General features: G+C 45.8%; 4 long non-coding RNA genes across 4 annotated transcripts; 2 read left to right on the forward strand and 2 right to left on the reverse strand.

The window, feature by feature from the left end:
• Positions 1-1,611: 1,611 nt before the first annotated feature.
• Positions 1,612-3,908, forward strand: LOC118800598. The gene is made up of 3 exons (XR_005006260.1): positions 1,612-1,825; positions 3,439-3,593; positions 3,776-3,908. It is a non-coding gene; the product is annotated as an uncharacterized LOC118800598 (long non-coding RNA).
• On the reverse strand, positions 2,531-3,980 carry LOC118800597. Its single transcript, XR_005006259.1, has 3 exons — positions 3,901-3,980; positions 3,224-3,406; positions 2,531-2,868 (listed from the first exon to the last, which is right to left on the reverse strand). It is a non-coding gene; the product is annotated as an uncharacterized LOC118800597 (long non-coding RNA).
• A 1,231-nt stretch (positions 3,981-5,211) lies between these two features.
• On the forward strand, positions 5,212-6,008 carry LOC118800599. Its single transcript, XR_005006261.1, has 2 exons — positions 5,212-5,383; positions 5,878-6,008. It is a non-coding gene; the product is annotated as an uncharacterized LOC118800599 (long non-coding RNA).
• Positions 6,009-7,247: 1,239 nt separating this feature from the next.
• LOC118800596 lies at positions 7,248-9,197 on the reverse strand. The gene is made up of 3 exons (XR_005006258.1): positions 9,008-9,197; positions 7,786-8,341; positions 7,248-7,467 (listed from the first exon to the last, which is right to left on the reverse strand). It is a non-coding gene; the product is annotated as an uncharacterized LOC118800596 (long non-coding RNA).
• Between the last annotated feature and the right edge of the window lie 967 nt (positions 9,198-10,164).

Raw genomic sequence — 10,164 nt, forward strand, 5'->3', positions numbered from 1 at the left:
ATGTCACTGACCTTTTGACCTAGCACCTTAAAACTCAACATACTCCATCCCCCTAAGGCCTAGTCTAAGTGGACCAGGTTTGGGGCCCCTGTGTCACACGGCTGGTCTCTAAGCCCCTGAAATGTTAGTTATGGCCTTCCTTATACAAAAGCATTACCTATTTGATCAAATGTAAAGGGTCCCTGTATACTGACCTTTTGACCTAGCACCTTAAAACTCAACCTACTCCATCCCCCTAAGGCCTAGTCTAAGTGGACCAGGTTTGGGGCCCCTGTGTCACACGGCTGGTCTCTAAGCCCCTGAAATGTTAGTTATGGCCTTTCCTATACAAAAGCATTGCCTATTTGATCAAATGTAAAGGGTCACCATTCACTGACCTTTTGACCTAGCACCTTAAAACTCAACATACTCCATCCCCCTAAGGCCTAGTCTAAGTGGACCAGGTTTGGGGCCCCTCTGTCACATGGCTGGTCTCTAAGCCCCTGAAATGTTAGTTATGGCCTTCCTTATACAAAAGCATTACCTATTTGATCAAATGTAAAGGGTCCCTGTATACTGACCTTTTGACCTAGCACCTTAAAACTCAACATACTCCATCCCCCTAAGGCCTAGTCTAAGTGGACCAGGTTTGGGGCCCCTGTGTCACATGGCTGGTCTCTAAGCCCCTGAAATGTTAGTTATGGCCTTCCTTATACAAAAGCATTACCCATTTGATCAAATGTAAAGGGTCCCTGTATACTGACCTTTTGACCTAGCACCTTAAAACTCAACATACTCCATCCCGCCCTAAGGCCTAGTCTAAGTGGACCAGGTTTGGGGCCCCTGTGTCACATGGCTGGTCTCTAAGCCCCTGAAATGTTAGTTATGGCCTTTCTTATACAAAAGCATTGCCTATTTGATCAAATGTAAAGGGTCACCATTCACTGACCTTTTGACCTAGCACCTTAAAACTCAACATACTTCATCCCCCTAAGGCCTAGTCTAAGTGGACCAGGTTTGGGGCCCCTGTGTCACATGGCTGGTCTCTAAGCCCCTGAAATGTTAGTTATGGCCTTTCCTATACAAAAGCATTGCCCATTTGATCAAATGTAAAGGGTCACCATTCGCTGACCTTTTGACCTAGCACCTTAAAACTCAAAATACTTCATCCCCCTAAGGCCTAGTCTAAGTGGACCAGGTTTGGGGCCCCTGTGTCACATGGCTGGTCTCTAAGCCCCTGAAATGTTAGTTATGGCCTTCGTTATACAAAAGCATTACCTATTTGATCAAATGTAAAGGGTCCCTGTATACTGACCTTTTGATCTAGAACCTTAAAACTCAGGGGCTTTTAAGGTTTGGGGCCCCTGTGTCACACGGCTGGTCTCTAAGCCCCTGAAATGTTAGTTATGGCCTTTCCTATACAAAAGCATTGCCTATTTGATCAAATGTAAAGGGTCGCTGTATACTGACCTTTTGACCTAGCACCTTAAAACTCAGGGGCTTTTAAGGTTTGGGGCCCCTGTGTCACACGGCTGGTCTCTAAGCCCCTGAAATGTTAGTTATGGCCTTTCTTATACAAAAGCATTGCCCATTTGATCAAATGTAAAGGGTCACCATTCACTGACCTTTTGACCTAGAACCTTAAAACTCAGGGGCTTTTAAGGTTTGGGGCCCCTGTGTCACACGGCTGGTCTCTAAGCCCCTGAAATGTTAGTTATGGCCTTCCTTATACAAAAGCATTACCCATTTGATCAAATGTAAAGGGTCCCTGTATACTGACCTTTTGACCTAGCACCTTAAAACTCAACCTACTCCATCCCCCTAAGGCCTAGTCTAAGTGGACCAGGTTTGGGGCCCCTGTGTCACACGGCTGGTCTCTAAGCCCCTGAAATGTTAGTTATGGCCTTCCTTATACAAAAGCATTACCCATTTGATCAAATGTAAAGGGTCCCTGTATACTGACCTTTTGACCTAGCACCTTAAAACTCAACATACTCCATCCCCCTAAGGCCTAGTCTAAGTGGACCAGGTTTGGGGCCCCTGTGTCACACGGCTGGTCTCTAAGCCCCTGAAATGTTAGTTATGGCCTTCCTTATACAAAAGCATTGCCTATTTGATCAAATGTAAAGGGTCACCATTCACTGACCTTTTGACCTAGCACCTTAAAACTCAACATACTCCATCCCCCTAAGGCCTAGTCTAAGTGGACCAGGTTTGGGGCCCCTGTGTCACATGGCTGGTCTCTAAGCCCCTGAAATGTTAGTTATGGCCTTCCTTATACAAAAGCATTACCCTATTTGATCAAATGTAAAGGGTCCCTGTATACTGACCTTTTGACCTAGCACCTTAAAACTCAACATACTCCATCCCCCTAAGGCCTAGTCTAAGTGGACCAGGTTTGGGGCCCCTGTGTCACACGGCTGGTCTCTAAGCCCCTGAAATGTTAGTTATGGCCTTTCTTATACAAAAGCATTGCCTATTTGATCAAATGTAAAGGGTCACCATTCACTGACCTTTTGACCTAGCACATTAAAACTCAAACATACTTCATCCCCCTAAGGCCTAGTCTAAGTGGACCAGGTTTGGGGCCCCTGTGTCACATGGCTGGTCTCTAAGCCCCTGAAATGTTAGTTATGGCCTTTCCTTATACAAAAGCATTGCCCATTTGATCAAATGTAAAGGGTCACCATTCACTGACCTTTTGACCTAGCACCTTAAAACTCAACATACTCCATCCCCCTAAGGCCTAGTCTAAGTGGACCAGGTTTGGGGCCCCTGTGTCACATGGCTGGTCTCTAAGCCCCTGAAATGTTAGTTATGGCCTTCGTTATACAAAAGCATTACCTATTTGATCAAATGTAAAGGGTCCCTGTATACTGACCTTTTGACCTAGCACATTAAAACTACTCACCCCCTAGGCTAGTCTAGTGGACCAGGTTTGGGGCCCCTGTGTCACACGGCTGGTCTCTAAGCCCCTGAAATGTTAGTTATGGCCTTTCTTATACAAAAGCATTGCCCATTTGATCAAATGTAAAGGGTCCCTGTATACTGACCTTTTGACCTAGCACCTTAAAACTCAATCCACTCCATCCCCCTAAGGCCTAGTCTAAGTGGACCAGGTTTGGGGCCCCTGTGTCACATGGCTGGTCTCTAAGCCCCTGAAATGTTAGTTATGGCCTTTCTTATACAAAAGCATTACCTATTTGATCAAATGTAAAGGGTCCCTGTATACTGACCTTTTGACCTAGCACCTTAAAACTCAAACCACTCCATCCCCCTAAGGCCTAGTCTAAGTGGACCAGGTTTGGGGCCCCTGTGTCACACGGCTGGTCTCTAAGCCCCTGAAATGTTAGTTATGGCCTTCCTTATACAAAAGCATTACCTATTTGATCAAATGTAAAGGGTCCCTGTATACTGACCTTTTGACCTAGAACCTTAAAACTCAGCGGGCTTTTACAGGTTTGGGGCCCCTGTGTCACACGGCTGGTCTCTAAGCCCCTGAAATGTTAGTTATGGCCTTTCCTATACAAAAGCATTGCCTATTTGATCAAATGTAAAGGGTCCCTGTATACTGACCTTTTGATCTAGAACCTTAAAACTCAGGGGCTTTTAAGGTTTGGGGCCCCTGTGTCACACGGCTGGTCTCTAAGCCCCTGAAATGTTAGTTATGGCCTTTCCTTATACAAAAGCATTGCCCATTTGATCAAATGTAAAGGGTCCCTGTATACTGACCTTTTGACCTAGAACCTTAAAACTCAACACTCCATCCCCCTAAGGCCTAGTCTAAGTGGACCAGGTTTGGGGCCCCTGTGTCACACGGCTGGTCTCTAAGCCCCTGAAATGTTAGTTATGGCCTTCCTTATACAAAAGCATTACCCATTTGATCAAATGTAAAGGGTCCCTGTATACTGACCTTTTGACCTAGCACCTTAAAACTCAACCTACTCCATCCCCCTAAGGCCTAGTCTAAGTGGACCAGGTTTGGGGCCCCTGTGTCACACGGCTGGTCTCTAAGCCCCTGAAATGTTAGTTATGGCCTTCCTTATACAAAAGCATTGCCTATTTGATCAAATGTAAAGGGTCCCTGTATACTGACCTTTTGACCTAGCACCTTAAAACTCAACATACTCCATCCCCCTAAGGCCTAGTCTAAGTGGACCAGGTTTGGGGCCCCTGTGTCACATGGCTGGTCTCTAAGCCCCTGAAATGTTAGTTATGGCCTTCCTTATACAAAAGCATTACCCATTTGATCAAATGTAAAGGGTCCCTGTATACTGACCTTTTGACCTAGCACCTTAAAACTCAACATACTCCATCCCCCTAAGGCCTAGTCTAAGTGGACCAGGTTTGGGGCCCCTGTGTCACACGGCTGGTCTCTAAGCCCCTGAAATGTTAGTTATGGCCTTTCTTATACAAAAGCATTGCCTATTTGATCAAATGTAAAGGGTCACCATTCACTGACCTTTTGACCTAGCACATTAAAACTCAAAATACTTCATCCCCCTAAGGCCTAGTCTAAGTGGACCAGGTTTGGGGCCCCTGTGTCACATGGCTGGTCTCTAAGCCCCTGAAATGTTAGTTATGGCCTTTCCTATACAAAAGCATTGCCCATTTGATCAAATGTAAAGGGTCACCATTCACTGACCTTTTGACCTAGCACCTTAAAACTCAAACATACTCCATCCCCCTAAGGCCTAGTCTAAGTGGACCAGGTTTGGGGCCCCTGTGTCACATGGCTGGTCTCTAAGCCCCTGAAATGTTAGTTATGGCCTTCGTTATACAAAAGCATTACCTATTTGATCAAATGTAAAGGGTCCCTGTATACTGACCTTTTGATCTAGAACCTTAAAACTCAACTCATCCCCGCTAGGCCTGTCTGTGACAGGTTTGGGGCCCCTGTGTCACACGGCTGGTCTCTAAGCCCCTGAAATGTTAGTTATGGCCTTTCTTATACAAAAGCATTGCCCATTTGATCAAATGTAAAGGGTCCCTGTATACTGACCTTTTGACCTAGCACCTTAAAACTCAAATACTCCATCCCCCTAAGGCCTAGTCTAAGTGGACCAGGTTTGGGGCCCCTGTGTCACATGGCTGGTCTCTAAGCCCCTGAAATGTTAGTTATGGCCTTTCTTATACAAAAGCATTACCTATTTGATCAAATGTAAAGGGTCCCTGTATACTGACCTTTTGACCTAGCACCTTAAAACTCAAACCACTCCATCCCCCTAAGGCCTAGTCTAAGTGGACCAGGTTTGGGGCCCCTGTGTCACATGGCTGGTCTCTAAGCCCCTGAAATGTTAGTTATGGCCTTCCTATACAAAAGCATTACCTATTTGATCAAATGTAAAGGGTCCCTGTATACTGACCTTTTGATCTAGAACCTTAAAACTCAGGGGCTTTTAAGGTTTGGGGCCCCTGTGTCACACGGCTGGTCTCTAAGCCCCTGAAATGTTAGTTATGGCCTTTCCTATACAAAAGCATTGCCTATTTGATCAAATGTAAAGGGTCGCTGTATACTGACCTTTTGATCTAGAACCTTAAAACTCAGGGGCTTTTAAGGTTTGGGGCCCCTGTGTCACACGGCTGGTCTCTAAGCCCCTGAAATGTTAGTTATGGCCTTTCTTATACAAAAGCATTGCCCATTTGATCAAATGTAAAGGGTCACCATTCACTGACGTTTTTGACCTAGAACCTTAAAACTCAGGGGCTTTTAAGGTTTGGGGCCCCTGTGTCACACGGCTGGTCTCTAAGCCCCTGAAATGTTAGTTATGGCCTTCCTTATACAAAAGCATTACCCATTTGATCAAATGTAAAGGGTCCCTGTATACTGACCTTTTGACCTAGCACCTTAAAACTCAACCTACTCCATCCCCCTAAGGCCTAGTCTAAGTGGACCAGGTTTGGGGCCCCTGTGTCACACGGCTGGTCTCTAAGCCCCTGAAATGTTAGTTATGGCCTTCCTTATACAAAAGCATTACCCATTTGATCAAATGTAAAGGGTCCCTGTATACTGACCTTTTGACCTAACACCTTAAAACTCAACCCACTCCATCCCCCTAAGGCCTAGTCTAAGTGGACCAGGTTTGGGGCCCCTCTGTCACATGGCTGGTCTCTAAGCCCCTGAAATGTTAGTTATGGCCTTCCTTATACAAAACATTACGTATTTGATCAAATGTAAAGGGTCCCTGTATACTGACCTTTTGACCTAGCACCTTAAAACTCAACCTACTCCATCCCCCTAAGGCCTAGTCTAAGTCGACCAGGTTTGGGGCCTCTGTGTCACACGGCTGGTCTCTAAGCCCCTGAAATGTTAGTTATGGCCTTTCTTCTACAAAAGCATTGCCTATTTGATCAAATGTAAAGGGTCCCATGTCACTGACCTTTTGACCTAGCACCTTAAAACTCAACATACTCCATCCCCCTAAGGCCTAGTCTAAGTGGACCAGGTTTGGGGCCCCTGTGTCACACGGCTGGTCTCTAAGCCCCTGAAATGTTAGTTATGGCCTTCCTTATACAAAAGCATTACCCATTTGATCAAATGTAAAGGGTCCCTGTATACTGACCTTTTGACCTAGCACCTTAAAACTCAACATACTCCATCCCCCTAAGGCCTAGTCTAAGTGGACCAGGTTTGGGGCCCCTGTGTCACACGGCTGGTCTCTAAGCCCCTGAAATGTTAGTTATGGCCTTTCTTATACAAAAGCATTGCCTATTTGATCAAATGTAAAGGGTCACCATTCACTGACCTTTTGACCTAGCACCTTAAAACTCAAAATACTCCATCCCCCTAAGGCCTAGTCTAAGTGGACCAGGTTTGGGGCCCCTGTGTCACATGGCTGGTCTCTAAGCCCCTGAAATGTTAGTTATGGCCTTCCTTATACAAAAGCATTACCTATTTGATCAAATGTAAAGGGTCACCATTCGCTGACCTTTTGACCTAGCACCTTAAAACTCAACATACTCCATCCCCCTAAGGCCTAGTCTAAGTGGACCAGGTTTGGGGCCCCTGTGTCACATGGCTGGTCTCTAAGCCCCTGAAATGTTAGTTATGGCCTTCCTTATACAAAAGCATTACCTATTTGATCAAATGTAAAGGGTCCCTGTATACTGACCTTTTGACCTAGCACCTTAAAACTCAACATACTCCATCCCCCTAAGGCCTAGTCTAAGTGGACCAGGTTTGGGGCCCCTGTGTCACATGGCTGGTCTCTAAGCCCCTGAAATGTTAGTTATGGCCTTTCCTTATACAAAAGCATTGACCTATTTGATCAAATGTAAAGGGTCCCTGTATACTGACCTTTTGACCTAGCACCTTAAAACTCAAAATACTCCATCCCCCTAAGGCCTAGTCTAAGTGGACCAGGTTTGGGGCCCCTGTGTCACACGGCTGGTCTCTAAGCCCCTGAAATGTTAGTTATGGCCTTTCCTATACAAAAGCATTGCTTATTTGATCAAATGTAAAGGGTCCCTGTATACTGACCTTTTGACCTAGAACCTTAAAACTCAGGGGCTTTTAAGGTTTGGGGCCCCTGTGTCACACGGCTGGTCTCTAAGCCCCTGAAATGTTAGTTATGGCCTTTCTTATACAAAAGCATTGCCCATTTGATCAAATGTAAAGGGTCCCTGTATACTGACCTTTTGACCTAGAACCTTAACAACTCATGGGGCTGTCTTTGACAGGTTTGGGGCCCCTGTGTCACACGGCTGGTCTCTAAGCCCCTGAAATGTTAGTTATGGCCTTTCCTTATACAAAAGCATTGCCCATTTGATCAAATGTAAAGGGTCCCTGTATACTGACCTTTTGACCTAGCACCTTAAAACTCAACATACTCCATCCCCCTAAGGCCTAGTCTAAGTGGACCAGGTTTGGGGCCCCTGTGTCACACGGCTGGTCTCTAAGCCCCTGAAATGTTAGTTATGGCCTTCCTTATACAAAAGCATTACCCATTTGATCAAATGTAAAGGGTCCCTGTATACTGACCTTTTGACCTAGCACCTTAAAACTCAACATACTCCATCCCCCTAAGGCCTAGTCTAAGTGGACCAGGTTTGGGGCCCCTGTGTCACACGGCTGGTCTCTAAGCCCCTGAAATGTTAGTTATGGCCTTCCTTATACAAAAGCATTACCTATTTGATCAAATGTAAAGGGTCCCTGTATACTGACCTTTTGACCTAGCACCTTAAAACTCAACCTACTCCATCCCCCTAAGGCCTAGTCTAAGTGGACCAGGTTTGGGGCCCCTGTGTCACACGGCTGGTCTCTAAGCCCCTGAAATGTTAGTTATGGCCTTCCTTATACAAAAGCATTGCCTATTTGATCAAATGTAAAGGGTCGCTGTATACTGACCTTTTGACCTAGCACCTTAAAACTCAGGGCTTTTAAGGTTTGGGGCCCCTGTGTCACAGGCTGTCTCTAAGCCCCTGAAATGTAGTTATGGCCTTCTTATACAAAAGCATTGCCTTTTGATCAAATGTAAAGGGTCCCTTACTGACCTTTTGACTAGCCTTAAAACTCAGGGGCTTTTAAGGTTTGGGGCCCCTGTGTCACACGGCTGGTCTCTAAGCCCCTGAAATGTTAGTTATGGCCTTCCTTATACAAAAGCATTGCCCATTTGATCAAATGTAAAGGGTCCCTGTATACTGACCTTTTGACCTAGCACCTTAAAACTCAACATACTCCATCCCCCTAAGGCCTAGTCTAAGTGGACCAGGTTTGGGGCCCCTGTGTCACACGGCTGGTCTCTAAGCCCCTGAAATGTTAGTTATGGCCTTCCTTATACAAAAGCATTACCCTATTTGATCAAATGTAAAGGGTCCCTGTATACTGACCTTTTGACCTAGCACCTTAAAACTCAACATACTCCATCCCCCTAAGGCCTAGTCTAAGTGGACCAGGTTTGGGGCCCCTGTGTCACACGGCTGGTCTCTAAGCCCCTGAAATGTTAGTTATGGCCTTCCTTATACAAAAGCATTACCCTATTTGATCAAATGTAAAGGGTCCCTGTATACTGACCTTTTGACCTAGCACCTTAAAACTCAACCTACTCCATCCCCCTAAGGCCTAGTCTAAGTGGACCAGGTTTGGGGCCCCTGTGTCACACGGCTGGTCTCTAAGCCCCTGAAATGTTAGTTATGGCCTTCCTTATACAAAAGCATTACCTATTTGATCAAATGTAAAGGGTCCCTGTATACTGACCTTTTGACCTAGCACCTTAAAACTCAACTACTCATCCCCCTAGGCCTAGTCTAAGTGGACCAGGTTTGGGGCCCCTGTGTCACACGGCTGGTCTCTAAGCCCCTGAAATGTTAGTTATGGCCTTTCCTTATACAAAAGCATTGCCTATTTGATCAAATGTAAAGGGTCCCTGTATACTGACCTTTTGACCTAGCACCTTAAAACTCAACATACTCCATCCCCCTAAGGCCTAGTCTAAGTGGACCAGGTTTGGGGCCCCTGTGTCACATGGCTGGTCTCTAAGCCCCTGAAATGTTAGTTATGGCCTTCCTTATACAAAAGCATTACCCTATTTGATCAAATGTAAAGGGTCCCTGTATACTGACCTTTTGACCTAGCACCTTAAAACTCAACATACTCCATCCCCCTAAGGCCTAGTCTAAGTGGACCAGGTTTGGGGCCCCTGTGTCACACGGCTGGTCTCTAAGCCCCTGAAATGTTAGTTATGGCCTTTCCTTATACAAAAGCATTGCCCATTTGATCAAATGTAAAGGGTCCCTGTATACTGACCTTTTGACCTAGCACCTTAAAACTCAACTACTCCATCCCCCTAAGGCCTAGTCTAAGTGGACCAGGTTTGGGGCCCCTGTGTCACACGGCTGGTCTCTAAGCCCCTGAAATGTTAGTTATGGCCTTCCTTATACAAAAGCATTACCTATTTGATCAAATGTAAAGGGTCCCTGTATACTGACCTTTTGACCTAGCACCTTAAAACTCAACATACTCCATCCCCCTAAGGCCTAGTCTAAGTGGACCAGGTTTGGGGCCCCTGTGTCACACGGCTGGTCTCTAAGCCCCTGAAATGTTAGTTATGGCCTTCCTTATACAAAAGCATTGCCCTATTTGATCAAATGTAAAGGGTCCCTGTATACTGACCTTTTGATCTAGAACCTTAAAACTCAGGGGCTTTTAAGGTTTGGGGCCCCTGTGTCACACGGCTGGTCTCTAAG

The sequence above is a fragment of the Colossoma macropomum genome, unplaced genomic scaffold (genome assembly GCF_904425465.1).
Source record: "Colossoma macropomum unplaced genomic scaffold, Colossoma_macropomum, whole genome shotgun sequence".
Taxonomy (NCBI): domain Eukaryota; kingdom Metazoa; phylum Chordata; class Actinopteri; order Characiformes; family Serrasalmidae; genus Colossoma; species Colossoma macropomum.